We start from the raw sequence: 18,499 nt of genomic DNA, 5'->3' as shown, positions 1-18,499 counted from the left end.
ATTTCCTTTTACCTTGTTCCACCTGGCCAAGTTTTATTCATCCTAAAATATTAACCCAGCAAACATACCTGGTCCCCTCCCCCCCAGTGGGCTGGAGTAAGTGTAACTCCTCTGGGTATTTCCCTGTGTCTGTTTCACAGCTCATGATTGAATCTTGCAATTTTTAAATTATATACCAATCTTTTTACTACTCAGTGCATTCCTTGAGACAGAATTTTATTTATCTTTAGCATTTTGTTCCCAGCATCATGTGCATATAATCAATGGTTAATAAATATTGAAGTGACTTGTTGAATGTCAGTTGAAGACCTTTCAGTAAAATATCACACACATGCCCAGACAATTTATATCTCAAACAGACAAACAAACCGTCAAACACACTGAAGTTCCCAGAACAGGAAGGAGGAAGGCAGTGTTCCTAGTTTTGTTGGCTATATCCACTCACCAGCTTGTTTATTTTAGTTTAAATCATCTTCAATGGTTCTGATTTTTTTACTTCAATTGTTCTTATAAATAAATAAAATAAATCATAATCAACATTTATTCTTTTTTAGAAATGTGGTTCCTAAAAACCTCTAAGAAACAAGGTTTTCACTTTTTTATGGTCACTACATTTTTCTTCCTACATATTCTCTATAAGTATCACAGTCTTTATCATAAAAAGGTATAGGAATGATGAACTGAAACAAAAGATTTAATTCTAAATAATCTAACCATTTAGCTTTAATTAAGGACTATTGAGCAATCCCCTCAATGAGGAACTGAATTCCATTACTTTAATATATTTAATTTTTATTTAAAATGATATCTATTGATTACCTATTTGTACAGATACAAATATCAACTGAATACTTGAAATAACTTGTGTATACATATTATTTTTATTTCACGAATGAGGAAATGTGACATTGAGTGACTAAGTGAATTACTTTTTTTTTTTTTTTTAATATGCCTTTATTGATTTCAGAGAGAGGAAGGGAGAGGGCGGGAGAGAGAGAGATAGAAACATCAATGATGAGAGTGTCATTGATCGGCTGCCTCCTGCACACCCCCTGCTGGGGATCAAGGCTGCACCCTGGGCATGTGCCCTGACCGGGAATCGAACTGCTGTCTCCTGGATCATAGGTCGATGCTCAACCTCTGAGCCATGCCAGCCGGGCTAAGTGAATTATACAATGTAACAAGTATTAAATGCCAAATCTCAGAGAAGCAAAGAAGTAGACTAATTCATTTTACTTTAGTCTTATATTCCTTAAGCCCAAGTATGATTTTATTTTTACTTTTGTGATAGATGCTTATAAATATCTAAAATTGAATTTTAATAAAAAGTTTGAAAATTCTGCAAATGAATTTATAATATATCATTATTAATTACATACATTTTAACTTACTGTTATGCTTTTAATTTGCTTTGAGAGGCTCATTTTCTTTTCTTTTTCCTCCATTTAGTCTAGGGGGAAAAACATCTAGGTTTTTAACTTTGCCTAAAGTTTTATTGATATTCTCAAGAAATGAAACAAAAATACTTCTACTTATAATAGGGCTTTCTCTCCAGTTAGAGTTAGACAAACTGGCCCAATAATATCACATTACATTGGGAGTTTGGCCTAAAATGTTAAAGCATAACCCGTGTAACCTAGCCACAACTAGAGGGAGCCAATAATGTTCTCCTACTGTTTGATGATACAAAGGAACTTCAGGGAAGTTTCATTTATCCTGCTCTTTCACTGTGCAGCAAGGTGACTGCCAAGTTGAATTTTACAATAGCTTAAATGGGCTAAAACTAAAAGCATTTGCTAGAATGGTATTTTACTATAGTAGCTCTGTCAGTCAATAGTTGAACCAAGAGTTCACACAAAGAGGGAAAGAAAAATGCTTTGTCTTTGTTGCAGAGAATTTGATCCAAGTCAGCTTGCATTTGATTACTTAATATTTCAGAAATAACAAAACTTTCAAGGGAGTCAGGTTCATCTTTGCTGCTTTTCAACTCTTCTATCATTTCTGTATCTCATCTTGTTTCATGTCTTTTGCCTTCTATCCGTAGAAATCTTTCAGACTTTGCTAGTCATTCTCCCTGACCTTGAAAACTGTTTTAATAAAGATTATCCTTTTCATGAATATCTGATTTTTTTTTTTGGTGGAGTGAGGTATTGTTTTTATTTAATAAATGAGAAAGCCAAATTCAAAAGGGTTAATAAGGTCAAGGTCACATCAAGTTTAAATCTTTTTTTCCCCAGATTCCAGTGCTCATATTCTTTAACTAAAAAAAAAAGTAGTCTGATTTTTAAAAAAATATGTTTTTATTGATTCCAGAGAAAGGAAGGGAGAGAGAGATAGAAACATTAATGATGAGAGAGAGTGTCATTGATCAGCTGCCTCCTGCACGTCCCCTACTGGGGATCGAGCCCACAACCCGAGCATGTGCCCTGACTGGGAATTGAACTGCGATCTCCTGGATCATAGGTCGATGCTCAACCTCTGAGCCATGCTGGCCAGGCTGATTTTTAATATGGTGCTGCGATAATTTTTTTTCATCAACCACTTATCTAATGCCTACTAGGTACCCAGCACTGAATGAAGCGTGCAGTGGGTATGCAACTAATATTATTGGATAAGAAAAATGACATCATGATTAGTAAGTCCTAATCCTTACTCTGGAAGAGATTATCACTTAGTAAGGAAGATAGACTAGCCAATAATTAAATTATGTTACCTTGAAGTAGATAATGTGTCAGATGTGTGAATACAGTGTTATGGAAATGTGGAGAGCAGAACAAGTTACTCTGCAGATTGAGGACAGGCAGAGGGGAGGCTTCATTGAAGAAGAAATCTGTGACCCTTGTTATAAAGTATTTTGCAGGAAAGCGAATGGGACAGACAGTTAAGACATGACAAACAAAATCACGGGGCTGAGAAAGGACCCAGCATGTGCTAAGTCTTTCTGTTCAGTTTGGCAGGAATACAGGGTGTGGGGTAAGGAGTGTTAAGAGATAAGCTTGGAAACTACCCTTGCTCTAGACTTCGAAGAGCTTTCTTTGAGATACTAGTGAGTTCAAATTATTATCATGTGGTCAATGGGGGCAAAACAATATTTAAAAAAGTAATTATGAGTGACAGAGACAGGGAAATTGTAACAAAAAAGATGTCAGCTCTACCACTTATTAGCTATGTTATCAAATTACCCTTTTTGTGCATTTGTTTTGTCTATAAAATGGTGTTAATGCATATGAATGGCGTAAAGATTCACTGGGGGTAATATAGACTTAGTATTTAGAATGTGTGTCTGGGAAAAAAAAATAAAAGAACAATAGGTATGAATGCATAAACAGAGTGAGAGTGGAGAAGATGCATCCAATTCAAGACATTTTTGAAGTGGAATAGCTTGTCTTTGGTAAATGGTTATTTTTAATGAAAGAGGTAGAGAAAGAAGTAGAGTTTGCTTTTAACGTTTCCAGCTTGGGAAACAGGTATTACAACATGAAATCATTCAAGAGGAAGTAAACTTTATGCTATGTGTAGTGATATGGGCCAAAGGCTGGTATAAACACGAAGCCCTTGCCCTTATTGAGCTTACATTTCACAAAAAATAGATTTATGTCAGGTAGTAATAGGTGCTTCAAAGAACTTCAGTAAAGCTGGCCATTGGCAAGAGGGAGTTGGGGGAAAGAGGGACATTGGGGACTGGGATGTTGGGACAGGATTTTCACTCTTTTGTATATGTGATTAGGTCAAGGTAGGTCTTGAATCTGTCTCAAGAGGGAAGGAGTGATGTACTTTGTCAAATGATCCTACTAGCGAAGGGAAGGCCAGACATTATCGGCATGTTCCCTGCAAAACACTGCGGGAGATATCCATGTAGGAAAGATAGACGCATGCCCAGTAAAGTTGAGGTGACACAGGGAAGATACTTTCCTGTCAGTTCACACCTGAGGACAGAGATAATTGACCAGAGTGGGCGTGACCACTGCTAGGGTGCAAATATTTACATAATCCCCTGAACAAAGGAGCTCCCTCCCTTGTGTTTTCGGGACTCTTGGGATGCTTGTTGCTCAGGGCATGAGCTCTTGGCCCTCTTGCGTTCACCCCTATGGCCCACAGCCATGTGTATCCCCCACACAGTGGATTGATGGACTGCAGCTAGCCTGATGCTGTACTGGACCTGGCTCCAACATGGAAAGAAAACTCTGAACATTGGTTCTGATTTTAGCTCTACTGAAACCCCAGCTATACTTCTTCTGTGACTGGACTAAGGGAAATGGGACTTTGAAAGCCCAGAAGTGTAATTCCACAAACTTAAAGTTTTCTACCACATCTCAGCCTCCTGTGGGGGCCTGCAGAGGTGCTTATTCCAGCGGTACCCCAAGAACCCCACTCCCATGTGCAATGGGGGCAGATGAGATATGCTCCCCTCCAATAACACTAGCTCAGGGCTCTGCTGTAAAGGAAAGCAGAAAAATGGCCTAGTGGTTGGGTGAAGATGTGGATGAAGGGAGGTTTATTGTTGTTTTTAAAATAGAAAAATTTAAAAGTCAGGTTTGCATGACGATGGGACTCATTTAATAGAGAGGACAAATCAAGGATGCAGGGAAAAGGGGAAGAAATATTCTGGAGTATTGTCTTTAAGTAGCTAAAAATGTTCTAAGTATATAATGAGGGATTAGCTCTAGGTAGAAGTAGGGCAGCTCATGCATATTAACAGAAGGAAAGACGTAATGTATGGATACATAAGAAAGTAAGTCGGTGGATGTGGTTCTGGCAATATTTAGAAGTTCTCTTTTGCTTGCATCTATTTTTTCAAAGAAATAGCATAGACATCAGCTGAGAATCACAAGCGGAGAAAAATGCTAACGAGGGAATGGAAGTGGGAGAGCTCAAGAGAAGACAGTTCGGTGAAAGAGGGTTATAAAGAACAATGTTTATTATGAGGATGTTAAATTTGAGGTCCTGTAGGTCACTCAGGAAGAGTGGATATACAATTCTTTAGCTTAGTCGGGAGATGAAGATTAGAAACAGATTCGGGTATTAGTGACACAGATACGGTAATTTAAACCATGATGTAAAAGATATGTCCAGGGAGAGCAAGCAAAGTGAGAGCAGGTCAAGGTCATAATTAAAGAATGTTTAGGTAAGAGGAGAGATGCCAGTTAAGGAGAAAGAAGATAGAGAGGGGTAAAGGAAACTAGGATAAAATAACAGCAGTAGCTGGATGAACATTTAAAAGAGAGAGAATTCAATTTTTAAATGAGCTCTAATTGGACTAAAAGAAGACCATTACATTTTGAAAATCAGGAGGTTATTAATTATCTAACTGGGAATTGTTTCCAAAGAGTTGTGGGAAAAGAGTTGAAGTTACAATACAACTGGCTGAAATTTCAGTATATTTGGCCATGACAGTGAGGGGAAACATCATGAGAGGTTAGTATCTTTCAAGTGAGGTAGAGTCAAAGGAAGTTTTCTGTTTTAAAAAAGTTTGTTAAGTATCTTCTCTGTGCCAGACACTGTTCCAGGTAGCCTTGAACAAAGTAGACATTGTGAACAAATCAGACAAAAGTCTCAGCCCCCAAGCATGTTTGTTACATTCTACTTTAGGTTGTTTCTTTTAGCTTGGGAAGCCTTGAGAAGTTTTAAATTTTATATCAGGACAAAGAGTCAAAGTGAGAGAGAGAGAAATAAAAGGGGTTGCTCCATGGCATGGCAGAGCTAAGGGAGGTTCCCAAAGGGCATTGGGTCACTCGACATCACAAGAGGAACCGTGATAAAATACAGAACAAGGATTTGTACAGAAATGCTATGGTTCAGTGAAAGAAAAATATAATTGTTTTAGGAAGACTATGGTTCTATACCCACTTAACTAGCTATGTGAGTAAAGGAAAGAGCCTTGTGGAGCCACAGCTTCTTCATGTGCAAATCAGTGCTATCTGTTTAATGGCAAATGCTTATTACATTGTTCAAATGAGATTATATGTTCTCTAAAAAGCCTACTAAATCAAAGGTTTCACTGACAAGGCACATCTGCAAAATCTTGTGACCTATATTTTGTTGTTCTTAAGTTGACACCCATATTTTATAATAGTTATTTTTAAATATCTGAGCATGATGGAAGTGAAACTTCATATTTTATTTAATACTTTAGCATATTATTTTGTATTCATAAAATATAATTCTATTGATAAAATTCTTAAGTGTTTTATAAGCAAGCTAACAAAATAAATTAGAATATGTAATTCCCTTTGACAACTGTGGACGAACACAAGAACAACAACTTTATTATGTCCCGTGTGATCACATGCTACAATAGATGAGCCTTGGCTCACAATGACTGCTGTGTTGGATGTTTATTAGCCCATGCCTTGTTGCAATTGAACTTGTCCTAAATTCACTGTTTCCGGGCTACATTCACTGTCCTTTTGAATAATACTCTTGCTTGAGTCAAGAGACTATAACTTTAGGACTTCTAAGGTTCTTTCCTTATAGGTTCTTGAAACTCCTTTTAAAATGCTGAGATATATAAAGACATTAAAATATTTCAAATAGTAAAAACTGTACCCTTATCTGATACAATCTTAGGAAATCTCTACGTTACTTGCATGGGATTAAACCTGTCTCACATTTTCCTCCTAGGGGTTAGTATTTATGAATGTGACCCAAGTGTGGATCTTAATTTGTGGTTATTTTATTTAGTTTTAAATAAGACAATTCCATGGGACATTATATTGTATATATTCTAATCTTTGTTAGTGGGAGTTTCCAATAATTTTGAAGGTTATTACTTAATATTTTAAAATGGTATCACAAAAGTTAAAGACCAAAAAAATTGAAGTGAAACATTTTAAAATCTAGAATGCTTTATGATCATTTTTTTTTTTTTTTTTCAAAAATAGGTCTTTATTGGTTATAGAGAGAGGAAGGGAGAGGGAAAGAGAGATAGACACATCAGTGATGAGAGAGTCATTGACCAGCTGCCTCCTGCACACCCCCACTGGGGATCAAGCCCGCAGCCCGGGCCTGTGCCCCGACCAGAATCAAACTGCAGTCTCCTGGGTAATAGGTTTGATGGTCAACCGCTGAGCCACGCTGGCTGGGCTTTTTGTTCATTTTTTAAATGCAAAACATCTGATTTATAAAAACAATAATACTGTGTTTTTCCTTATTCTCCTCTATATTACTAAATAAAACAAATAAGTAATTAAGGTACCAAGGTAAAGAGGCTATCTCGTTCAATCCACTTATTTTATAATTAAAACTGAAGTTTGGAAATATTATGACTGTGTAAAGCTATGTACTTGGAATGTAGAGCCTAGAATCTCTGCATCACTGCACTGTATCATTGCCGTTGGCTTTAATAATTAAATATCTCCAAATGTGATGATGGCATTGAGGGTCAGAATAGAGTAGGATTTGTCCTAACCCTGCAATAAGCTAGTTTTTCTATTACAGGGGGCCCAAAACCATATAACTACCCTGAAGCACTAGTAATTCTAGCCAATTTCCTTTGAAAAGAGTGTAGAAAAGAAAACCTTACTCCCCTCCAAACTTGCTGCCTTCCTTTTCATTATTTTTATATTCAATATTTATGGCTTTCCTAACTTCCTGAATACACTGCTATAAAAAGTAGAAAATACTGAATTATAATTACCCATATCTCCATAACTCAGAATAGCCAATATAAATACTGTGCTGTCTATTCTGTCAGTTCTTGCATGGTCTGATACTGTTCGTGTCAGGTGAAACCGCTCTGTCTGATGGCATGGTGTGATTTGATTCTCCAGCCATAGATAGGTGCTAGCACAAAACAGGTGAAATCGACTTTAATGAGGGTTGGATTTAGTCAATAAAGTGAAGCAAAAAGGGGGCAAGAGTAACAGAGTTTTATATAGTAGAGTGATTTTAGTGACGTATCATGAAATTTATGACAAATAAGCAAAGTGGTGAAGAACATGAGTTAGGGATGAGGGACAGAACACACAGGTACCTCCATGGATTGTAGGTCCTTGTGGGGTAGGAGAATTGTTGCAGTCAGGGCCTATGAGTTTAAGCGCAAAGTGTTATTATAATGGTCAAATTATTATATGTTCTCTAAAGAGCCTAATAAATCGAAGGCTTTGTTGACAGGACACATCTGCAAAATCTTGTGACTTATACTAGTTAATTTTACTTATCTGAGCATGATTAGAGTGAAACTTCATCTGGAGGTGGTAGTCAGGGATTATGGTGCTGGAAATTGTGATTATGGAGGGGTTGTCCTTATTGGTATGACCAGAGGAGCTGAGGTAGTGTAAATGACAAGATCACTGAATTGGAGGGAGACAAGGAACCAGAGGCCACCGTGCTGAAGGAGGCATGTATTGAAACCTCCCCAAATTGAGATGAGATTAGTGTTGGAAATTGTGACAGTAAGCAAAGATTTTTGAGAAATAAGTAGAGGACTGTACCAAGAATGGGTACAGAATAGTGCGATCTTCTATCATGAAATTGAAAGGTGAAGATTTTTAGGGAGGGCCTTTGCACTACTAGATGGTCCTTATGCCTAGAATGCTTGTTTCCCCACAGACCTCCCAATAGTTTGTTCCTTCTCATTATTAACTTGCTGACTGGTTACAAGCATACTTGTGTCTGAACATTGCTGATTTGTGATGAGATAACTCATGTCTCCACTTACATTAATTTAAGTAATTTTAAGGTCTGAAAGCACACTAGAGTTTTAAAAGAGCAGAAAAGCAGCCGGCTGCATGGGCAAGTTCTGGCTCAAAAGAACTGATCAGCAAGGTTAAGCCTTAGCTTATATATCACCTCTTTCAAGAGGCTTTGCCCCATCATTCAATCTAAATTAGTTCCTCAACTCACGCTCTATTTTGTATTGTACTTTTTTTATGTTTTTGGTTGTTGTTTTTTAACCCTCACCCAAGAATATCTTTCCATTGCTTTTTAAGAGAGAGTGGCAGAGAGAGAGAAAGAAACATCTTGATGTGAGAGAGACACATCAGTTGTTTGCCTCCCAAGTTCACCCCGACTGGGGCTGGGATTGAACCTGCAACCCAAGTATGTACCCTTGGCTAGAATCGAGCCCAGGACCCTTCAGTCCTTGGGCCGATGCTCTAACCACTGTTCCAAACTGGCCAGTGCTTGTTTTATGTTTTAATAACATTTATAAGTAACTGAAACTATCTTGTTTATTTACTTGGTTTTATACACTAGCCCTCAAAATGTAAGTATTTTGGAAACAGTGATTTTGCTTGTCTTTTTTGTGGCTGATTTCCCAGACTTAATGATTACTGGCACCTAGTAGGCAGCCAAGGAGCAATCAACAATTATTTGTTGAATAAATAAATGAATATTTCTAGGGTTAAATATTCTCTCCTGCTTTCCTGTAACTTCTTCCAGAATTCAAATGTACTTTTTAAAGCAGTATTTCAACTCAGAACATTCATTCTTTTTCTAAAAATTTCTATTCACAAGTCTCTCCTCAAGAAAGGGGAATTAGAAGCATAAGTGGGAACTAGATATAACGGTAAAGAACTGTTTGCCTTGTGATACTCAAGTTATTAAAGACTCAAAGGTGCTGTCTTCATTGCCTCAAGAAATTCTCATTAATAGGATAATGAACTTGGAGTGTTGTTATCTCCCGATCTACCGATTTCAACTATCACTGCTCTACACACTGTTATATCTACCCCAAAGTCAGCCATTAGCACAGATTAACACCCCACAACTGTACACTTGACATCTCTCTCAGTACGATTGTACTCTTTGCTTACTTTTTTAGAACCAGACTAAACATGAATTGAAAATCTTATTTGTCAGAATAACAAGAAAAAAGAAAACCATTTATAGATCTTTAGTTGTCTTTTCTTTATATAAAAATTAAATACCTTTATATTTTTGTGGTAAATACAAAGTATTAGAGATAAATTTATGATCTTATATTTTGGCAACAAGTAAAAATATTAGGTGATTAATGAACATGTTTTTTAATTTATATGTGGAAAGTTAGAAATAGCATGGCAGAGTAGAGTGAGCCCTTGGTGTTGTCAAGGATTAAGATAACAAATGTAAACTTGTTTCTCCTTCTTTTCTCTTTAACGAGCCAGATATGTGTTCTTCATCTTTTTGCACAGAATAAAATTACCCACCTTAATTTGATGCTCACAGCAAGAATTTTTTCTATTTTCTAAATGGTTATTATGTAGCATGATTCTAATTGTTGCTGCCCTATTTTTATAACGTGTCATTCTGTAATCACGCCAGTGATTTAATGTTTATAATCATTTACATTTTAAGCCTCTGGTATTATGAATATTTTACACAGTAGTTGATTTCATTTATATAATCAGAACATCTCAAGTTCAAAACAAAGGGTTCTTTTGGTGTTTTGAGAATTTTATAGGCAACTTAAATATAAATTTGCAACCATTTTAAATTCTTTTACCATTTATTGAGTACTTAACTAGTGAAAGGCCCTCTATTAGTCAGCTTGGGCTGCCATATCAAAATATCACAAACTGGGTAGCTTAAACAAGAGAAATATATTTTGTCACAGTTCTGGAGGCTGGAAACTCTAAGATCATGGCTGGGTTCTGGTGAGGGCTCTCTTCCTGCCTTGCAGATGGCCACTTTCTCATTGTGTCCTCACATGGTGGAGAGGGGAGAGAGTAAACTCTCTGGTTTCTCTTCTTATAAGGGCACTTATTCAATCATAAGAGCCCTACCACCATGACCTCATCTAAAACGAATTACCTCCCAAAGGCCCCATCTCCAAATACTATCACATTGGAGATTAGAGCTTCAACATATGAATTTGGGGAAGACACAATTCAGTCCATAGCAGGCCTTGAGCTAAGATATACACACAGCTTTTTTTTTGGTAATATGTTTTTTATTGACTTCAGAGAGAGGAAGGGAGAGGGAGAGAGAGATAGAAACATAAATGATGAGTCATTGATCGGCTGCCTCCTGCCCGCCCCCTACTGAGCATGTGCCCTGAGGAGGAATTGAACCATGACCTTCTGGTCCATGGGTCAATGCTCAACAGCTGAAACAAGCCAGCCAGGAAAGAACTACATTTTTACTGTACTCTTAAATAAGAGTATTTGGAAATTTCTAATTTATTTTATATAATATCTACTCTGGTAATCCTAGGGGTCAAATAACACTATGATATAAAATATTTATTTTAAAATTATTTCTTAATAATGGAATTACCTAATTTCCAGTGTCCATTCTGCTTATGTTACTTAAATACTCATTGGAAAGCTATCAAACAGAATTTTCCATTCACTTTTCTAATTTTTTTTGTAAGTAAAAATAATTTTTAAAATATTTTTCTTAATAAATTGACTTTCCTAACCCAGTAAAGTAGAAGGATCACTAATATTTTTTAATCTTTGAATTCACGTTCCTAAGAAATAGGGAAAATCTTAATCTAAGAAGTTATATTTTGTTGTAATATTTTGATTTATCAGCCTATACTTCTATGGACTGATAATTTTAAAATAAAATTTCCTCCCAGTTCAAATGGAGATTGGCTTTACAAATCTACTTCATATTCTTATTATATTTTGTTGTCTTTTAAATGTCTTCATGACATTTGCGTAACAGTCCATTATTTACAAATTATTTGTAGTTGTCATGTTACTTAATTCTTACCCCAACTCTGGGGCATGGGCATCAGTAATCAGTTTTATGGGAAAGGACACTTCAAAGCAGAAACCAAAGCCATACAGCCAGGAAGGATGGAGGGGGCCCTCAAGTCAGCTCCTCCTCCTCTATGCCCAGAGTTCTTTGACCATATCTGAGCTATTTTTAAATGATATATATTTGTAAAAACACTTCCTCATACTACTATCCAAGTTCCTTGTGAATACATACTAATTTAGGGAATGATATCCTTTATAGAAAATGGCTGGGCATGACTGACTCCATCCTCAGTCCCCACTTGTTTTTTTTAAACTCGGTACAAGGGTCTCCTATGGGATTGAAACAAGTACTACATTTTGGAGGTTATAACAAAGGAAGGTTATTTTCATCTTTAACAGTTCCTGGCTGATCACAGTGTTCCATGCCACAGAAAGGCCTGAATCACTTCTTTAAAGACAGCGCCGAAGCTAAGAATTAGCATTCTTCCTGGCTGAACTGCGATCGCAAACAGGTTGGCCTCTCACTTTTGCAGGAGTGTTTTCATTAGGTCAGCTGAAAGGCTGCTCCCTCTGTTCCAGCCAAAAAGGAGAAACTTAGACAAGGAAGTGGGGCTTCCGCAAGTGACTGTCCATTGTCTACATTTTCTCCAATTTTAAATATTTTTAACCTTTGCTTATGTGCAGTCAAGGACTATTTCTTTTGATTTTGTTATACATCAGCATCTGTTATTTACATGTGACTATTCAAACTGTGGTGGTCTTCCCAAGCAGTGTGTGTGATGGTCAGTGTGAGCCCTCTTGCAAAAGCAGGATCAAAAAAACACGAGAGGGTGTAGGTGTCCTCTAGTTTCATCACATAAATTACAAAGTCACATTCACCACAGTGCACCTGCGTGGAAGTATAAAGAATTTATTATTGTTATTTTCATTTGTGGATTTAAAAATGCTTTAAAAAAGATGCTTAAATTTAAATTAAGTGGAATAATTCCATCAAGGTGAAATTAAGTGGTTATAAAGAATATATTTCCGAGCACATGAACAATTTGGTTATTACAGTATTAATAAGCAGAGAAGAGTAGCATTGTATTAAACTGGACCTCCTAGTAAATATGATTTTAATACTACTCAGTATTACAACCAATTGCAATTCTTTTGGAAACAGCAGCAAAATATAAGGTGCATCTCATGTTTACCCATAACCAGCAACTAAAATTCCACCTATAAAGGAGGAAAAGCAATAGAATTCTAGATTTAGCATTGAATGATATTTATTCTGACATTTATGAATTGAACTGTAGCTATTCTATCATTAACCAATGTAAGAGAAAACTATTGGCAAATGTGAGGGCTTGTTTATTTACATTTTAATATTTTGTTTATAATGATTTTTTTGCTTTAATTTTGATGGTTTAGAATATTACATTAAAATATTACTTATTTTGATTACTGATATTTGGGGGGCTTTTGTACCTGGGATGAGGTGTCTTATTGCTTTCACTATGGTACTGGTCCTGGACAGTGTTTAGGCATTTTTAAGGCAATAATAAGTTGTAATTTTTGTAGACATATATTCTTAGCCATTATTTTAATTAGTGGTTTGTAAATACCTCTTTGACACAATGATATTAGGGAAAAAAAGACAGAAAATGTAGAGGGCTGAAGGTACAAGGGCTTAAGAACTATATTGCAGAAAAATGAGAAGAGACTTCTGTTCGGCTGCTTTGCACTCTGGTACAGTGTGTTTTTCAGAGGTCGTGAAATTGAAACTAAAAACCCTATCAACTTTGGAGAAACCCTGTAACCTTAGTTCTGCCAAGCTTCGTATTTCAACAAATATTACCAAATCCTTCTTCTTTATAAAGCAATCAAATTACTTGAGCACCTCAAAAGATGCTACTGTTTCCTGGGGAGAGGGTCCCTTGTGGGATAAATCAGCAGTCTATGGAACCCGTTATTTTAGAGAGAGAGATTCGCTGAGTTGGACATCTGGAAAAAGAATAGCTCTTAAGCCCAGTGTTTTATTCAGAAAATTTTCAGAGGAAGTAATTAAGATTCCTTCGAGTCTATTCGGAAGAGCCATTTAAGTGTGACATTATTTGGAACTGGAAATAAAACTAGTGATAGAAGAATAAAAGTTGTACTAAAAAAGCATGTCAATATAAAACCAGAAATTTTCTATTTTAAAATGTTGCTTGATTCCTGCCATTAGGTGTTATTAACTATATGTGTGTTTATTTAGAACTTTAGATATTGCAGCTATGAAAATAATTTTTAAATGCTGTGTATACAGTTTCTACCAATTTGCATATCAAGATTCAAAGTGGAATTTTGAGGATAGATGCCACAGATAACATAATTAACAAAAGTATAATCACAAAAATTCTCAAAATGTATGTATGAAAGAGGATGATCAGAGGCTACGTTAGATAATGGGACTGGCCTAGCTGATTAATGCTTTTTCTATTACTTGAGATATAGTGAATAATCCGAAGCACAGACTACATGCAAAAATGAAATGTGAAGCAATTAAATTCTCCCAGTGACAATGAAATATGCAGAAGCAAATGCATTATGAAACTAATGATGTGGAAACTTCTTTATTAGGGTTTCAATTTTAATTAATTGTTTTCCAATTTATTGTACTGTAACTTTTAAAAAAAAGTTGAGGCCTGTGAAAGCTTGTTGACTTAGAAACACAGACAGAATATATTAGGATCTGGGGCTAAAACCACTTCTCATGGATTATAAACAAGAACTTTTTCTCCCTTCCCCAGCCTGTCTCCCTGTAGTCTTCTCTTGAATAGTTAATATGCACTTTTCAAAAAAAACACTGGATTTAGGATAATATGCATAACAGCTTAATTTTCAATTAAACGAAAGTCAATGTCTAGTGTTATATCTTTTATAATGTTATAAATATTCTGCTAGAGATGGGAAATTCTATATATTTAAGAGGATATGTTCTAGTTTATGCTGTTCAGAAATAGGAAATCTAAGAGTATTTAACTGATCTATGTTGCTTAGAAAGTCATCAGTTTGGGATTAATGAATGATAATGTTAATAAGTGAGAAAGATTTGCATCTCTGCTTTTGTGAGCATCTGAGCTGCGGAGTTGATAAGCAGGATGGGCAACTATAGACTATGTTGCTTAGACAGCGCTGCCCAGTAGGAGAACAGCCAATTGTAAAATCAAATTTGGCTTAGGGGGTGGTGTACTTCTAACATAGGTGACTGCAAATAAAATAAAGCCTCCATTGTTTTATTTAATAACACCAATTATTCAATTGTACCAATTTTATAAAGATTTATTGTTGCAAAAATCATTTAAATGTTCTTTATCCCTTCACTTTGCCCCAACTGCTATGCAGAGGAGATGTGTGAGTGTAGAGGGTGGTGTGGGGGTCTTTTCCTTTCCCTTAGAGTGTGGTCTCTACAGTGCCTAGAAAGCTTAAGGTAGCAGTGGGAGAGAAAACAATAAAATTTCTCTGGAAAATAAATATGTTTCTTGTTTTATTTGACCTTATTTTCCTCATCTTAGACTACATTGTACGTACTTTGGTGGTCTTTTAACACTTTTTCAGTTATGCTGAAGGAGTAGATTATTTTTTAAGTAAGAACATGTGGGATATGCACACAAAGCAATTTGAAAGGAGTCACACGGCAAATATCCGAGGAGGGTTAGAACCTAAGTCTCAGTTGGCTCCTGACACCTTAGCTTTCTTAGGAAATCATGCTTATACTGTTACATGTCAAAGTCAGTTGAGCAGAAACCTGGGTAGCCAGGAATCAGAATATTAATTTTGGCTTCACCTCAAACTTTTTATACAGGCTTATTTTTCATACTTATGTATTATCTGCAAAGTAACCTCACTGACTAAGACTCAAAAAAAGCAAGCGAACCATCATGATCAATGAGAGCTCTGATGCAGTAAATCTGGATTCTGGGATTAATAGGAGTAAGGTCTTGCTGTGGTAAAGAAACAGTGTCTTGCTGGGCCATATCTCATGGTCACCGTAGCCCTGGTGCTTAGCAAAGGGCCGAGCATAATATACATTCTGTAAATAAACCATGAGTTTAGGGACAGAGAGAGTAGGGAACCATTAAAGGATTTTGAACAAAAGTAAAATGAGCAGGGTAGCATTTTAAAAGGTCACTCTTGCTGCAACGAGGATCAGAGATTTGATCTGGGATGACTGTGAAGAGCCAGGCTTATGGAAGAAACAAAACGAGAGCTGTGGAAGAAATATGATTGTTAAAATGGTGATAAGGAAACGTGGATCGATTTGAGAGTTGTTTGAACTGAGGCATTGACAGAACTTGGTTATTGGAAGTAAGGGGGGGTGGAGGGACCGGGATGGTGCTCAGGTTTCTGACATGAGCAGCAGCCTGAATGGGGGTGCCAACAATTAAACCAGAAATCTGAGAGAGAGGATTAATTTGGGGAATGGGGAATGATGTGATAATGAGTTCCATTTAGATTTGTTATATTTGATATTTCTATGGATCACCCTGGTAAAGACCATCGGGAGGCAGTTGGATTTATGTCTGGGTGTCAGAAAGAGAGTTGGACTAACAACATTGAGGTTTGGGGCTCATCAGCCTGGATTTGGTTCTCAAAACCATGGAAGGGAATCAAATAGCCCACAGAAAATAGACGCAGGAAGGAAATAAAACCGGAGATGGATGTCTGAGAAATGTCTACACTGAAGGGTGGGCAAAGGAGCTCACAAAGGAAACTGTGAGTGGGAACAAAATATGGAGAGTGTGGGGTTGCTGAATGAAGCAAGTCTTCCCAAGTAGAAAGGGTGATAAAGCTGCATAAAGGTCCAATAGGATCAGAACTAAATTATTTGTATCTTTTGAATTACTTGTAATTAGGCAGTAGGCCTTGGGGAGAGAACTTTCAGGTCAGGGATGGAGGAGGGAGCCATCGGCATGTCAATAGTGAGCAGGAGTGACGTCTTGGGGTCCTACAGTGCGATGGGAAAGGAGACTGGGTGGGGGAAGGTGATGTAAGATTGAAGCAGAAGGGGAGTTCAAGCTCCTCTTTTCAGAAGTTGGGCGTTGGGTGATAAACCAGGACTGGAAGTTTATACTGTTACATTATCTCCCCCAGACTTCCTCCCAAGGTGACTCCTGTTAGGTGGAGTGATCAAATGTAGCTAAGGGCCCCAAGCATTGACTGTGTGTTTTTTTATTTACTCTGTTATTCAAAGTTGTGGAGAGGAAGCAGGAGCATCGTTGTGAGTCATTGTTCTTTTTCATTTCTCTAAAAGCCACGGAGCCTCAGTTTTACCGTATTCCTTCATTCCATTGTTTCCTCTCTTTCCTTATCTTCCTGTTACTTAAAACAGCCAGGATAGTTTGTCCTTCCCCCCTTTCTATGACGTTCTAAAAGTACTCCTGCCATGGGCTTCTGAGCTGTACAGTTTACCCAAATTAACAATGTAGCTTAGGAAAAACTTAAAAATGCCAAAATGTATCATATTGGTATGCTTTAAATGATTCCTTTTCCTTAAGAAAATACTATATGGGTGTGTATAATCCAAGGGTGGTGTTAAATGTATTTAACAACAAAACAAGTCCTGTGTCTGTATCTCTAGCTTTAGCTTTGTTTATATCTATCCATCTATGAGTATGTATTTGCACAAACTTTCAGTAATTGGTCTTCTACAGTCAAATATCCATAAATATATTACCTTGGTTGATATACCAACTTTTAAAGGATTAATACAATGTAACCACCATGTCTCTTGACTCTGATATTAATGTTTGTATAAAATAACACCTTCAATAAATTTTAGCTTTATGAAAATTAATACCTGGATTTAAGAAAACTAAATTTCAGATGATATGTGAAACAAATTGCTGATAAAATATTCAATGTAAGGCTATAGCCCCCTTTCTGCATTGACTGGTTTAGCACTTTCCATTTGAGAAAATGACCATATGGTTAAGTGCATTTAACTTTAATTTTTATATTCATCCTCTGCACCAGTGATAACTCAAGACATTTTTTCAATACTTGATCCTTTCAAATACTTAAAAGCTATATTTATCTTTTAAAATATAAGGATATATACACCTAGGGAGTGACTTTATTATACACAGTATAGCGTAATAGTGACTTTTTATGTTAAATTTGTCTTGTGAACAGTAGGAAGCTACAGAGATTTTTAAAAATCAAAAGCAAAAACAAGTTGAAAATAAAACAAAAGGTGTTAGCTTTGGGATGGTGCTCAGAACTCTTTACCTAAAATAACAAAAATTTTGTCTGACCTCTGCTCTGTTCGTGTTGCTATTCTAAGTACACTGCGACCAGTGTTAGATGTGTTCTTAAGAAGCAAATTGTGCACAAAAGATAGAGCACAATTCCTAGCCAGTGTATCAGCAAGTATTAGGTTACATGATTTTCATTTTGTGCATAATTGTTAGAAGCATATGTTTAGTGTAGGACACAGGACTTCAGATATGGTCTGATCAAATACAGTCTTCACAGCACGTACTCTTATCAGCACACTTAGCATGTCTTCTTTAAAATTTAGGCTCAACCAGAGCAAAGATGTATTTGATTTGTTCTCATTTATTTGCGATACCCAGAAGTGTCTGGCACATAGAATGAACCTAACAAACTTTTCCTAGTGATCTTTATTATTTTTAACAATAGTTCTTAATAATGTGGCCACCGATGTAATTTTATTGTGCATTCCCTTTTACCTCCCATTACAGTGTTGGCTCATAGTCAACATTATCAGTTCAGACTTCCAGATTTTTTTCCAGCTTGTTTTTAAAGTCATGACTTTTCCATTTTATGTAAATGTAATTTGAAATCAGTAGTTGATACTGGTTTGCAGAAGGAAGGGA

This window comes from Miniopterus natalensis, chromosome 2, assembly GCF_054644295.1.
Source record: "Miniopterus natalensis isolate mMinNat1 chromosome 2, mMinNat1.hap1, whole genome shotgun sequence".
NCBI classification, from domain to species: domain Eukaryota; kingdom Metazoa; phylum Chordata; class Mammalia; order Chiroptera; family Miniopteridae; genus Miniopterus; species Miniopterus natalensis.
This window is presented reverse-complemented; position numbering follows the sequence as displayed.